At 37.1% G+C, this 14,588-nt stretch overlaps 1 protein-coding gene across 1 annotated transcript in view; it reads right to left on the reverse strand.

The window, feature by feature from the left end:
* HMCN1 (hemicentin 1) overlaps positions 1–14,588 on the reverse strand; it is a 465,430-nt gene that overhangs the window by 410,218 nt on the left and 40,624 nt on the right. The gene's annotated exons all lie outside the window — the stretch shown is intronic.

A 14,588-nucleotide genomic window follows, 5' to 3' on the forward strand; every position in this document is an offset into this window, starting at 1 on the left:
TAACATTTCACAGAGCTGCTGAATTATCAGGAAGTTTTACAGAAATCAAGAAACAACCCTTGCAGTGGTAAATTAATGCCATTAGAGTCTTAAAGTATCAGCATTTGGAATGCATGGGTATATGGCTCAACCTTCTGATCGTTCTTAACAAAAACTTAACTCACTGGTTCTGAACCATTCTTTAAGTTTATCTGTACAAGACACTTTAATTAGTAATATGACAATTAGTAATATCTCACATTACAAGCAGTGATTCTAAACTGATGGGAGAAGAGAATGCAACCCTTAACCTCCAGTTGGAATATACTTCTTAGAGGCACATATTATTTGAAAAATGTCCCTCTAAAACCTTGATGTTTTTTAAAATGTTTCTCTTTCCCCTCTTTAAAAATTTACTAGTTTCAATATTTGATACCCGTATTCTTTCGACATCAATCAGCCTTTAAAATGTTAGCTTAAGGGATCCCTGGGTGGCACAGCGGTTTGGCGTCTGCCTTTGGCCCAGGGCATGATCCTGGAGACCCAGGATCAAATCCCACGTCAGGCTCCCGGTGCATGGAGCCTGCTTCTCCCTCTGCCTATGTCTCTGCCTCTCTCTCTCTCTCTCTCTCTCTCTCTCTGTGTGTGACTATAATAAATAAAATTTTTTTTAAATTTTAAATAAATAAATAAAATGTTAGCTTAAGTAATTCCCAAGGATTTAGACTATGTGGTCCACGTAAACACAAATAATCACTGTTATTAGCATGATGATAGCCCTTACCAAGAGACTCAACCAATGTTACCACTATCTTCAGATTTGTCTTTCTAAAATTACCTCTATATTTCTACTGTGTTTTGAATTATCACTGATATATTTTCATGTCTATTTATTCACCTTTATACCTTCATTGCCTGCAATGTACATTCCATTTTACACAATGCATTTTATAAATGTTTATTCAATTAGTCAATCCATCTATCCATCAGTACTCTTGAGTCTCATCTTAGTCTATCCCTGGGTAGCATATCCCAGAGCAAAGGATAGCAAACCACCTGTTGAAAGCTCAGGATATACACGGGTTTGCTCAAGATATTTAGGATTGTTCCGCACATTTCTGATGTGCTAAAAATTACTTCAATCTGAATATATGAACCAATCATGGATAATTTAGTCCTGAGTACTTCAATTTTTTTCTTCTTATACATGACAGTAAATATACTCTGGCAATTAATGGTTCAAAAGTTACCGAATAAAATCAGCAAAAAAAGTATCCAGAAAAAAATATGAATTCATCTGGTTTTAAGCTCTGACCAAATTTTTATTTCCAAACAAGAGGTCTAACAACATTTAACTATAATGTCCTAAGGCAAAAGCCTCTTTTCTAGCTTTCTTGACTACAGAGTAAGAAAACTACAAAGGCCCTCAGCCAATGATTTGGTTTATTAGCTACAGAACAAAGTCTGTACTGACAAAATTAGAACACTACTAGGGAAGCAAACTGGTATCCTGTCTCTTGAGTCACATAAAATCTTACATAGCATCAATAAATTAAAGATTTAAGGCAAGAGAAATACCAGCAGATGTGCTTGTGCGCACTGCATAGCACTTAATATCTATGGGCTAAGGGAAAAAAGGCTTCCACACAAACCAGCTGTGCCAACTAGTGATAGCTACAAAAAGTAAATGGATAGAGAATTGAAGACATGCTCATAAGAGAAAATGGAATAGAATTTTGAGAATGTAATCTGGCAACTTCTTAGAAAAGCTAAGTTTTAAAATAAGGATTTTAAAAATATCTTCCATGATAAAGATAAGGGGATCAGAGACTATGAAAAATGAAGTTCTCAAAATCCATTTAAATCTCTGCATTAAAGATGTATAGCTCATTGCTTTTTTTTTTTTTAAATTTACTTTGTTAGGAGAAACCTTAACTCTCCCTTCTTGGCCAATCCTGATCTTTGGAAATCTTTCTGAAACGCAATCGCCCATGTTTCTGATTTCATCTTTACATTTTTTTTCTTCAATCTTGCTCTGGGGTTTTTAAAAAAATTACTTGCATAAAAAGTTAAGAGTAGGGGCACCTGGGTGGCTCAGTTTGTTAAGCGTCTACCTTCAGCTCAGGTGATGATCCCAGAGTCCTGGAATTGAGCCCTGCATCAGGCTCCCTGTTCCCTCTCCTTCTGTCCCTTCACCCTGCTCATGCTCACTCTCTCTCTCAAATAAATAAATAAACTTTTTTTTAAGTTAACTATACTACAAGACTTTCTTTCTAAGCTCAAATGGGAGCATGTGCTACTTCATCACCCCTTTATTCTTTGTTGGCTCTGTCCAGGTAACGGAGCAGTGAAATTTCCCTCTACACTGCAACTTCTTAACATAACCCACATCATCCCAAAGCTGTGGCCAGCTCTTTCCACTTCCTTTCTACATGATCATTTCTCTGATTCTTACCGTATTTTCCTTCCTTTTTGTTTTATTTACATTAACAGCAAGTATTTATTGAGGACCTACTAATGCACCAGCCACTACAATAGGCATGAGCGAGACGGTGTTTCTGTCCTTCAGCATACTGAGAGAGACATTTATGAAAATGGACTGTGGATACCAATATGATAAATGCTCTTCAGGTGATAAGGGAGCTCAAAGGAGCAGCTCCTATATCTGGGGGCCAAGGAGTTTAGTGAAATCCAAAACATGTGCAGATGCTTCTCAAGCACATTTCCATTTCAACAGAGACTTGGAACTGAAAACAAATTTTGGGAAAAGTATGAGTAAGATAATATGGGAGGTGCACATTTTGGGACAGGAGTAATAGAAATAAATGATGCTGGACCTTACATACCACATTAGCCTCTCAAAAGAAGTAAGGAAGGGCTTAAATGGGATGCTAAGGACTCAGAGGAAAAAATTGATCATAACCTCCCATTTCCCCTCACCCAGCACAATATCACTTCCGCAGAGGACATTTGGGAATGTGTGGAGTATCTTTTTGGTTGGCATAGGGGGAGGGACAACCAGAATTTGTGCCTGGAGGTTAGTAATTCCAAATATCCTAAAATACTTCGGAGAGTTTCTCATAAGGAAAAATTGTCCCACCCCACAGGCTGATGAGTCCCCACTGAAAAACACTGGTCTAGGCCCTCATCAGGTCATCAAACATCAAACAGCCCTTCCTCTCCAGTTTTCCTTCTGTGCTTCCTGATCTAGAGGCCTAGCAATTAAATAAGGTGCCTATATGTAGACATTAAGGATCACACCAAATGTCTGAGATTCCCACCAAATCTGTCTGATCACAAAGCTCCTTCCACAAAGCAAGATAAAGCAGTGGCATGAAAATCAAGCAGAAAGACAGCGTTCTGCAAAGAGTCAGTAGCATCACAGTCTACCAAAAGGGGTAGAAGAATGAAACTGACCAAATCACTGTTTGCTTTGGCAACAAGCATGTTGTTGGCGACCACTGGAGAAGAGAAGCTTCATTACAAAGAATACAGGAAGGGTGATTAGGAAGTGGAAATTTCGAGTAGGTTTAAAATGTGCTTTCAATAAATTTGACAATGAAGGAATGCAAGATATTAAAGTAGCAGTTTGAAGGGGCTGTTAGGTTGAAACAGCAAGTTTTTGTTCTTACTGTTTTTGTTTTGATCAGGAGACTATTAGGGTGTGGGTGTGAGTGTGTGTGTGTTTCATGAATGATAACTGTTTGCAAAGGCCAATCGAAACTGAATGAAGAAGAGTGTCTCAGAGGAATGGAACCAGAACAGATATTTTAAAGGAAGGATCTGACAAATACTCAAATACTGAAAGTCTTTAAAACAGAAAGACTCAGACAAATTTCATAGTTCTTAGCAGGTAGAGTCTAGAGATGGCACCAAAAAAAGAAGAAGAAGAAGGAAAAAAAGAGCATAGAGTTAATGACTACACACCAGTAAGCAGTAGATTCAGAAATTGTCTCTGACCCTGAAACAGAGCCTTTTTTGCCTAAGCCCACAGGAACAAAGAGATACTGAATAAAATTGCCTCTGCCAACAGCCAGGGTAGAGTCCCTGAAATTATTGAATGTTCACTTCAAGGTACATCTAGGGTAATCACAGGGCCACGATCACAGACATGGCCACCACTTAGAAACGTAGGAAATAGCCATGTCATGTCATCCAATTGCTACAACTGGTGGCATAATTCAGTTAGAAGTTACAATGATATTTCTGTTGTGTAATAATTAAAATGATATTTCACAAAATCTCAAAGTAATCAGTATATATGACATGCTTCATAATTAATGTAATCACACATTCTTTATGACACGATTTCAAAATGTTACCTAGACATATTGAGATCTGAACACCGTGTCATGCTAAATATCCCTGGAGCTATTTGCCAGTGTCTTTGTGATTACTAGTTTGTGTGAATACAAAACCTACTAAATTAGCAAGACCCAAACAGCTGGCTATTTTCTCACACACCCTGTTCCCTCCCTCAATGAACAGAAAACCCATTCACCCAGCTGCCAAATCTAGGAACATAAAATAAATGTCTGTCAAGTTACATTAATATCCAATAAGGTGCCCTTTTATGACTGCTTTTCATTGCTTGCTAGATATTAGTGGTAGAAAAGTTGTAAAGAACACTATATGTGAATTTTAATTTTATAAAAATAACTTAGAAGGCTTTGAATTTCTAATAAAAAAGTGTAATGTATTTTTATTTCTCTATCTCAAAATGTCTATGAAGCTTTATTTCATAATTTTTCAGAAAACTTCAGGTTAACCAAATATTTTGAATTTGTTGCTATATTACACAGGTATTAAAAGGCAAATAAAAATAATAAAATCACCATGATTTCTTCAAGCTTAGTATGAAGCAATTTCACTGAATAAATTACTTGAACGATTTTTCTGAATACGTTTTTTTAATCTCCATTAAAAAGAAAAATTGCATTTGGGAGCAAGATCATTTCCTCACAAAACAAAACAAAAGCTCTGTTCTTCTAAGAGCAGACTTGGGCATACCAATGTACAGCCCAAGCAAGTTCAGGAAATGTTTTAGTGATATTCCACTATCCCTTGAGACACTTAACTTCAGCTCATGAAAATACCAGTGTCTAAAGGATGAAAATTACAATGGCTTCCTACAAAAGCCTCCTCTAAACTATGGGGCTAATTTAAACAATATGGCAAAACTCCAACCAAACCTCTAGTATAGACAAAAACATCTATTATTTAAAGGCTGATCTGTGTATTTATCTGTCAACAATAAATTCTATTTCAGGTTCTACATGTTTTACATATTTCACACAAAAAAAGAATCATCACGTATTCTCATGTAATATTAATTTTCACTATCTCTCTTGTTTTTTTTGTTTCTGTTTTTGGGAAAAAAGTGAGGAGAGGGAAAAGTTCAGCACAATGCCTCATATATATGTGCGTATAGATGTTGGGAAGTGAATATTTTATAATGTCACTCAAATAAAGCATAGATGAAACTATGCCCCCTTTCTGTCTCCTGTGTTGGCATTAGAGAAATGCCAAAACTTTGCAATAATCCTTGGAGACTTTTAAAAACAAAAATCAAAATAGAAGACAATAGCATACATTTCAAACTCATTAAACCATTAGCCTAAAATCAATTCAATTTAATTCACTGAGTTACGGCTTGCAGAAGAAAGCAAGCTAAGGTGATTTTTAATATAGACAGATCTCTATTTTGGATATCAGTATTTGAGAGTGAGTAGGAGAGAAAGGTTTAGTATATTTTAATCCAAACATACACTAAATCCAAACACTTGTGCCAGAATTTCAGCTGCCACTTTGCTGCTGTTTGACCTTCTATCAATTACCTGACCTCTCAGAGCTTTACTCTATTATCTGTAACGTGGTATAAACAAACAGTACCTTGCAGGATTAAACGAGAAAATGCATAAATAAATAAAATCTGAAAAAAAAAGAGAAAATGCATATAAACACAACAAATGTTAGTTTCCTTCCTTCTCTCATTCCTAGCATTTGCTCCTTCTACCCTGAGATACACAGGTGAAACATTATTCTAACCTTTTGCTAATGATGGATTTCAATCACAGAGAGAATGAGGACTTGGTAGGAGAGCTAAAAAACGACAAGAGACACGTTGAGAATTCTTACGGTTTTCTGTATTCTTTGTTCCCACAATGGTGACTCTCTCCCCAGCACACTTCCCCATGAGCCCACAAAATCAGGGCAGTTGATTTTGCCATGTTAGCATACCATGTGCTTTGGTCAAGTGGCATCCCCGGGCACTGGGTGTACTCCTGCCAATCTCTCCAGACTCTAATGCAGCGTGGTACATGCCTGCCGATTCCCACTCCCCCCACCACAGTAAAAGACCAAGCCCAGCTGGGGTTTAAAGCAGCTTCTGAGAAGGGCCTTCTCTGCCACCTTCAAGCCCAGCTTTCACCTAATTCCTCTCATATGTGATAGAGGGAGTACCCCAGAAGGTATATCTTTTCAATCTGCCTTTTAGGCCGATTTTTCATCAGGAAAACTTATATTGAACGTGGTCCTCCCCTGCCCTTTTCTTTCTCCTACTCTACTATACACATGCACACACACACCTCATAGGCTCAAATTTAAAGGAACACATTTTAATTTGTGAAATTACACTGAAACTGAGGAAGAGAAAAAGAAAACACCAAAAAACAAAGTCATCTCATGTTGCCAGAGGGAAGTCAAAAGAGCACATCCCTTCATCCCACATTTAACTTTTAACAAGCCTGGAGGGGAAAAGGCTCCATATGCAATGTTGGCAAATGCAGCATTGGGGTGACACATGGTATAGGATATGATGATGCTAACCACAAACGGGTAATTAGGCCATCGCTATGGCCCAAACCTAGAGGCTGGGAAAAACTCAATAGTATTAATTTGGTTCTGCCATGTTTGATTTATGTGAAAGCTTCATGTTGGCTTGGTATCTGGAAATGTGTCCTTCTTCAAATAGTTTTAACATTAATAATTTGCAGATTGAAATCTGCGGTTAAATACATTTTTAAGAGGGTATTTGCAGCTAGCAAAGATTTGCACAATGATACATTGCAACTGCTGGAACCAGACTTAGCCATAGAATAGATTTCCAAGGAAGTCAAAGAAAGCCAAGATACAAGAGAACCCCAGATGAGGCAAAGAGAGCCAAGACGCCATTTTTAATACAAAGCCCAGCCTCCCTTTGCCCATGTGCATTTCATACCAAAACAAAATTAAGATTGTTTCTTACTGGCCACATAGCCCTCTACAAAGAAAGAAATGACAGAAGAAAAGGGTAATCATTAACGGGGGGAAAAAATAAGGCTAAATACAACATAACGGGCATGAAGAGAAAACACAGAAGAAGATGCATAAACGCAAAGTTCCAAACACTGTTTTCTGCATTTCCATGGAAAACCTCATGTTAGGGAAAATGATTTCTGGGCCTTCAATTTGGAAACTAAGAGGCCTCTTTGGAGCCAGATAAATAACAACATCGTCCTGATGTTATAAAATCACAATGCATTCTTCTAAAATATCTCAAAATGTCTTACAGATATTTTTGTGTTAATCTGCATGGGATTCCCTGAGGTACACAGGCAGCATTTTACTGATTGAGGATTTCAATCACAGAAAAAGTAATGATTTGCCAACAATAGCTGATAAGTGGGGACAGGATTAGGTACCAGGTAACCCAACTTAAGTAACAGACATCTACCCAGTAGGCAATGCTGTTTTAAAGTATATTCACAGTAGAATCACTTAAAATCCCGTAAGTGAGGAGAATGATCCATGTGTTTTTAAAACATCCCACTAAAGAAGATGAATCTTTCTCAGAATGGTCCTAGGATTTGTTCATGTTAATGAAGTATTTGATTTTTAAGGATAAGGAGTTTCCTATCAGCCACAAACATGATGGTATTCGTCATGCTGCTGAAAAAATTTCCCCATTTGGCTATCAAAACAGAATTATTGGACTTCTTAGGCAAGATGGCAGAAGAAAGCCAAATTTGGTTTTAAAACATGTATCTGCTTTGAGAAAAATTTATAGAACATGAAAGGGAAAAGGATTCTGAATTAGCTGAGTAACTTTCAATATTTCCTCTACTATAAATTAGACTTCCATGGAAAATTAACAGTTTAAAGTCAGATCTCAGAATCTTCCTTCCTATCAACCTAACAAATGAGAGAAATAAAGAAAATGATTAAAACTGACCAAGATATATACCATAGCAATCAAATTAAGTAGAAGGCACTATCTTTATGCCATTTTCTTTCTAAGAAATGTGGCCAAAGGAGAGAGAAAGTCAAGATTCTAGAAAGTGCTCAGTCATCCCATAACATATCCTGTGTACCCCAGTGCAATGAGGAAGAGAGGTGAGTGGATGACATTCCCAAGTTTTCCACTAATATTCCCAATTATTTTTTTTAAAAGAAGCAGCCTGAACAACATATATTGATTCTATGACCAAGCAATTCCAGATATTTATTCAAAAGAAATGAAAATATATATCTACAAAAGGACTTGCGTAAGAATATTTATAATAGCTGAAAACAATAAGCAATTTAAATGTCCAACAACAGAATAATTGATAAACAAATTGTGGTATGTTCACACAACTGAATATTACTTAATAATGAAAAAGGAATTGATGTATCCAAAACATTAAATTGAGTCAAAGAAGTCAGACACAAATAAGTACATACTCTATGATTCCATTTATTTCCAAAACTAATCCATAATGATAGTTATTAGAAAACAAATGGTTGCCAATATGGTGGGAAGAATGGCAGAGAAGGGGCATAGAGGAACATTCTGGGAAAATGGAAATGTTCTCTGTCTTGGTTGCATTATGGATTATACAGCACATATGTTTATCAAACTCATCAAACCATACATTTAAAATATGCACATTTTACTGCACCTAAATTACACTAGATTTTTAAAAATCTAAAATGGATAAAAGAAGCAGCTGAGGAGATAAGTAGACAGCCCACAAAGAAAGATCTGGAACCCCTGGACACACACAAATAAGGACTCCCTACCCAACAATGTGTCACAGATTCAGAAATTTCTTTTTTTTTTTTTTTTTAAGATTCAGAAATTTCCACTGAGTCTGACCAACTCATTTTTTCCTGTCTACAAAGAAAGAAGGAATGAGAAAACAGAACTGTGAAAACCAACCGCTAAATCTCCAGCAATAAAGAAGGATTTGCCAGGTGGAAAACAAAAGGGAGGATAAAATGATTTTTTGAGAGAATGGGAGACCCTTCAGTGAGGAACAAACAGTCCCTATGGAATTCCCCACACCTCTGTGAACTAACAGGCTGTGACTAAGACTCGGTTTCTCCTTCACTGACTGAAAGGAGTAACAGCCTCTGGGACAAATCAAGTCAAGTGGACACGTATGGTCAATTATCTTTGAGTGCTGTGAAGGTTCCGGAAGTTCACCGTAAATTAAATCTGGGAAAGATTGGAAACCCACAGGAATGAGTAAATTCCCAAAGAGGTAGAGGAAACTCTAGCCTCTCTGTTCTCAATAGCCTTTAGGCAAACAGAGATTGGTCCACCAATCATCATCCCTAGCCATAATCCCTTTCAAGTTTTACTTTCCCCCATGCCCACACTATCAGGTCAGAGAAAGCTAATTGAAGGCTCAATGTATCCGTCCAGAGAGAACAGTTAAAGACATGATAAATAAACCTCAAATAGTGTTAAGGTAAGGAAAATTGATGAAGACCACATCATGTATCAGCAGGTATGAAGCTGCCTACATCTAACATGAATAAGATGTAAAGAAATGGCATGGTGCACCAGAATTGTGTACAGTGGGATGCTAATAATCCTACTTTAATACTGTGTCAAACATCTGAAATTGCAGAATCTTTTGTAACACAACTGTAATACTATGAGCGTGAGTTACTGAATGTAACCAGTAAATGCCTCATAGAGATATGAGATGAAGTGCTCTGTCTTAATGTTTTTGAAGAGGGAGATGGAGAGGAGACAGCAAGAAATCTACATCTCTACTCTTCCCTTAATTCCCATTTCTCTATGTCCTTATTTATCAGACAACCAGCCAAACAGAAAAAGCAGAAATGAAAGAGGGGGGAAAGCACCAGAACTTACAGCAGCTCCCGAGTACCAGAAATCATGCAAAATAAGACTATAACAATAAGTATTTTCCTATATTGATCTACTGACTTCACTTTTATACTTTAAGAGTAAGTCAAGAGTAAGACATGCTCCATGACTGCACTCTCTTGCACCAATTTCTAATTGGCTATGAGCAAACCATACTTTCAAAGGCAATGCAGACCCTATTGTTAAGAATAATACAAAAAGGGGCAGCCCTGGTGGCCCAGCAGTTTAGCACCGCCTTCGGCCAGAGGTGTGATCCTGGAGACCCAGGATCGAGTCCCACATCAGGCTCCCTGCATAGAGCCTGCTTCTCCCTCTGCCTGTGTGTCTGCCTCTCTCTGTGTCTGTCATGAATAAATAAATAAAATCTTAAAAAAAAAAGAATAATACAAAAAGTGGAGTTCACCAAATAAAAGCAGAGATTATTGAAAGAAAATCTGTAGACTTATAAAAAGTGAGTCTTCTGCCAGGAAGAAGATAAAAGAAAAGCAAGCATCCTAAACAGGCAACCAGAATACGTGCCATTTATATTATGCAATTTTTATGGACTCATGCTTTCTGTTATTCTAGAATAAGTAAAGCATCTGTTGATGGTAAAAGCTTATATATTTTTTTCCACTCTCATAATAACCCTATTTATTTTACCAAGCTTTCAAAACAATTTACCTCCAGCAGAGACCTCATGAATTAAGCTTCATCCTTAGGGAGACTTTTTTTTTTTTAATTACAGAAAAAGGAAGACATGGGAAGACGTTGCTAAAAAAAAAGAGATTCTTTTCTTTTCTTTTCTTTCTTTCTTTTTGAGATTTTTATTTTCTTACATTTACTCCACATTACAGAATGGCTATTTTTATTGGGTGAAGACTGAGAAAAGAAAAGGGAAAAAAAAAAAAAACCTATACAATCATTGATACTGAAAGTTAATCACCACCTGAGGGGTATGTTCATCACTTGCTCATGTGCAGGAAGTCATTGACAGCAACCGACATTCCACCCAAAGAGTGAAGAAAGCACATGGCCCCTAAAAATAAACTATCTAATTAGAATGCAGAAAGACAGCTCTGCTCTCCAACTATTAAATACACAAGAGAGACAATTTAAAGGTTCATAAACAACTCTAAGAAGAAAAATAGAGTGAGCTTACAAGGAATTTAAATATGAAAACAATAAACTAGATCTACTAATAAATACAAACAGGAAATACCAGCAGCTTATCACCTACTAAACCATGCTATGAGCCATGATCTGGTTCACATATATAAACAAACCCAGACTTCACAGCATTACATTTCAACATATAGAACAGTCAATAAAACCTGCAGGGAAAAACACAACTTCTCTATACAGTCCACTGCTATTAGCGGCATTGTCAATTACTATAGTATATGGCAGCAGTTGAGTAACACAGCTGACCTCTTCCAACTGATGTTAAAGCTTTCACCAGCCCAGCCTAATAAACACATGTTCCCAATAACTCCCCCAATGAATAAGCCCCTTTCAAAAGAGAAACAGGACCCACATGAACACTAACCTCTTGATTAGAAAGCACATACTTAGCCAGTGGACTGTGAAGGTCCCCCCAATTCGCATGCTTCAGGCTACATTCACAATCAATTAGTTACATCAAATCCCCTTTTGTTTCCCTCCAGTGACTTTTTGCCACCCTGTTACTTGACTCCTAAACAAATGCCTCACCTGGCTTTCATCCAGATTCCCTGCACAGCATGCCCCTCCCAGACCATGGGAGCCAGCCAGTAGAGATGTGACTAGCCTACTATAACTTCTATAATATGGTAGATTAAAAAAAATATTTTTGAAATAATTTCCTCCGGCAAATGAGGGATTTGTAATATTTGTTTAATTGAAGAAGCTTACTTGTTTCCTTTCTTGTACCTTTCATGAAGTCTTTGTCATGTATCTTTCTTTCATATACTCCAGAACTGCTCCAGGAAGAGTACATTTAGCTGAGAACAGATATCCAGGTTATAATCTCAGTTGAGTCATGAAAAGCTACCTTGCCTTGGGTATCAGCCCTTGGCATCTCTGAAGCTCTGATTCTTTCCCTACAAACTGAGTGAATTTTGAAATGGAATTATGTTTCAAAATGTCGTTAACTTGTAAAACAGAGGACATCCAGGGAGTGATCTGTACACTTTCAATTACACTTTATCCCACTCTTATTTTAAATAAGTATTCAAATACCCCCCCCATCCACCCCAAAAACCTCATCCCTAAAAGACTGATGGCTAAATGATCCATTCTAACCATTCATCCTCCCTAATGTTTTCTTCAATACCTCAAGTTGCAGAATTTATCTGGAATTATTTCTTGACAATGTGATGCTCAATAATTTCGGCAACATTTCTACCATCATTTTCAATCATTCCTTTGCCAGCTTACTTTCTATTCCACTCCTCCTTCCAATCCTTAAACTTGGATTAGCATAACTATCTATTTTCTTTCAAAGGTCATGGAGCATTGCCTAGGGAATCACATAAATATGCTAATTGATCCATCACAAATTTATGAGATTCAAATCCAGCTGCTCAGCAATCCATTTATCTTTCCTCTGCTCCCCTTTCCATTGCCTAAAACTAGATTTTCCAAACCTTTATCACTCACTGCAAGCACTATACCCCCTGCTTCTGCCTCTTTCTCAGCATTTGTCTAAAAAAAATAGAAGACTTTAGCTAAGAACTCCTTCAACTGCCCTTCTTTTCATTTATATTATTTCCATTTGCCCCACTGTAGCAGACAAACTATGTTAGTCTTGCTTATTCCCAAACCTATACTATCCTTCAGTGCATTCAAAAAAAGCTCTTTACATCTTTTCCAAAGCCATCTATTAACCACACCTTCTTTTTATCAATGTTTCTCTTCCACTCCAGAGCCTTTTCTACTTCTACTTGGGATATGTGCTCAAAACTCATCCAAAATTTAAACAACAAATTATATTCCATTAGACTTTCTTAAGGTTACAGGGCATCTGGGAAATGTAGTTTCTAGTTAAGCACCTGCATCACAGTGATAATTCTATAGCCTAGAACAGAAAAGCACAACTTCTCAGGAGATGGGTTGTCTCTATCATATCTTATCTCTCACTAGTTTCGGTGCTTAGCTTTTCTGACTCCTTTCAGTAGATCTTATTAAATCTTCCTCTTCTCAGACTCACAATTTAAGAGCTGTGTTCTAAGATTCTACTCTCTTTGCCTCTCTTCTTGCTCTCTGAGACCTGCTTGGTTTAGAACATCAGTTCCATGACTGGACCTATTTCTTCTATTTGAACTCTCCCATATCTCTAACTCCAAACTTAACATTTTTTTCAAAGCTCCAGTATCACGTTTTCAACACTTTACTTAACACTTTACTTAACACGAGTCATCCATAAGCAATTCAACGTGATGATATCATGATAGCTTTTAGTTACAAGTAATAGGAAACTTCTACTTATCCTATCTTAGACCATAAGTAAATTTACAGCCCCACCTAACAAGAGGCAGAGCAGGCTACAGGCATCAAGATGTGCATCAAGACTCTGGATCTTCTTTTCCACATTTTTCTTGGCTCTGATGTTTTCTACATTGGGCTTCATCCTCAGGCTGGTAGCTAGTGGATGCAACAATTCTATATGTCACATTTAAACATAAGATCATCCATAAAAAGAAGTGTTTCACTTCCTTAAAAGAAAAACTTTATAGATGTCCTATTGAATGAGGTCCATGCTAATTCCTAAACCAATCACTGGCAAATGGAATGAGATCACCATATTTAACTCAATAAGATTTCTAAGCTTTGAAACTATTAGCATTCAGGGTTAGATAATTCTGTATTCTAAGAGGCTGTTCTATGCATTGGAGAAAGTTCGGCAGCATTCATAGCCTCCATCTACTTCATGTAAGTAGCATTCCCCACTTGTGACAACTAAAAATGTCTTCAGAGGGGTGCCTGGGTGGCTCAATCGGTTAAGCCTCTGCCTTCAGCTCAGATCATGGTCCCAGGGTCCTGGGATTGAGCCCTGCATTGGGTTCCCTGTTCGGCGGGGACCCTGCTTCTCCCTCTCCCTGTGAGCATGTATACTCTCTCTCTCTGTCAAATAAATAAAATATTAATAATTAATTTATTAATTAAATTTAATAAAACAAAAATTTCTCCAGATATTGCCAAATGTCCCTTGTGGAGGCAAAATCATCCCTGGTTGAGACTGCTGAATTAGATGAACCATGATATATCCTTAGAACACAAATATGGGTCATATTCTCTTAAGAAAGTAGGAAATAAAAAAAAAAGTAGGAAATAAATGTTGACTAGGCAACTGATAGTGACCAATACAATGTCCAATACCAAAATTGTTTTCTACTTCCCACTTCCAAAATATATTTCCTCTCTTGAATGCCCATTATTGATTAACATATCACTGTCTAGATACTCAGTGGCCCAAACTAAGATGCGTGGAGTTATCTCGATACCTCCA

This window comes from Vulpes lagopus, chromosome 1 (genome assembly GCF_018345385.1).
Source record: "Vulpes lagopus strain Blue_001 chromosome 1, ASM1834538v1, whole genome shotgun sequence".
Classification (NCBI taxonomy): Eukaryota; Metazoa; Chordata; class Mammalia; order Carnivora; family Canidae; genus Vulpes; species Vulpes lagopus.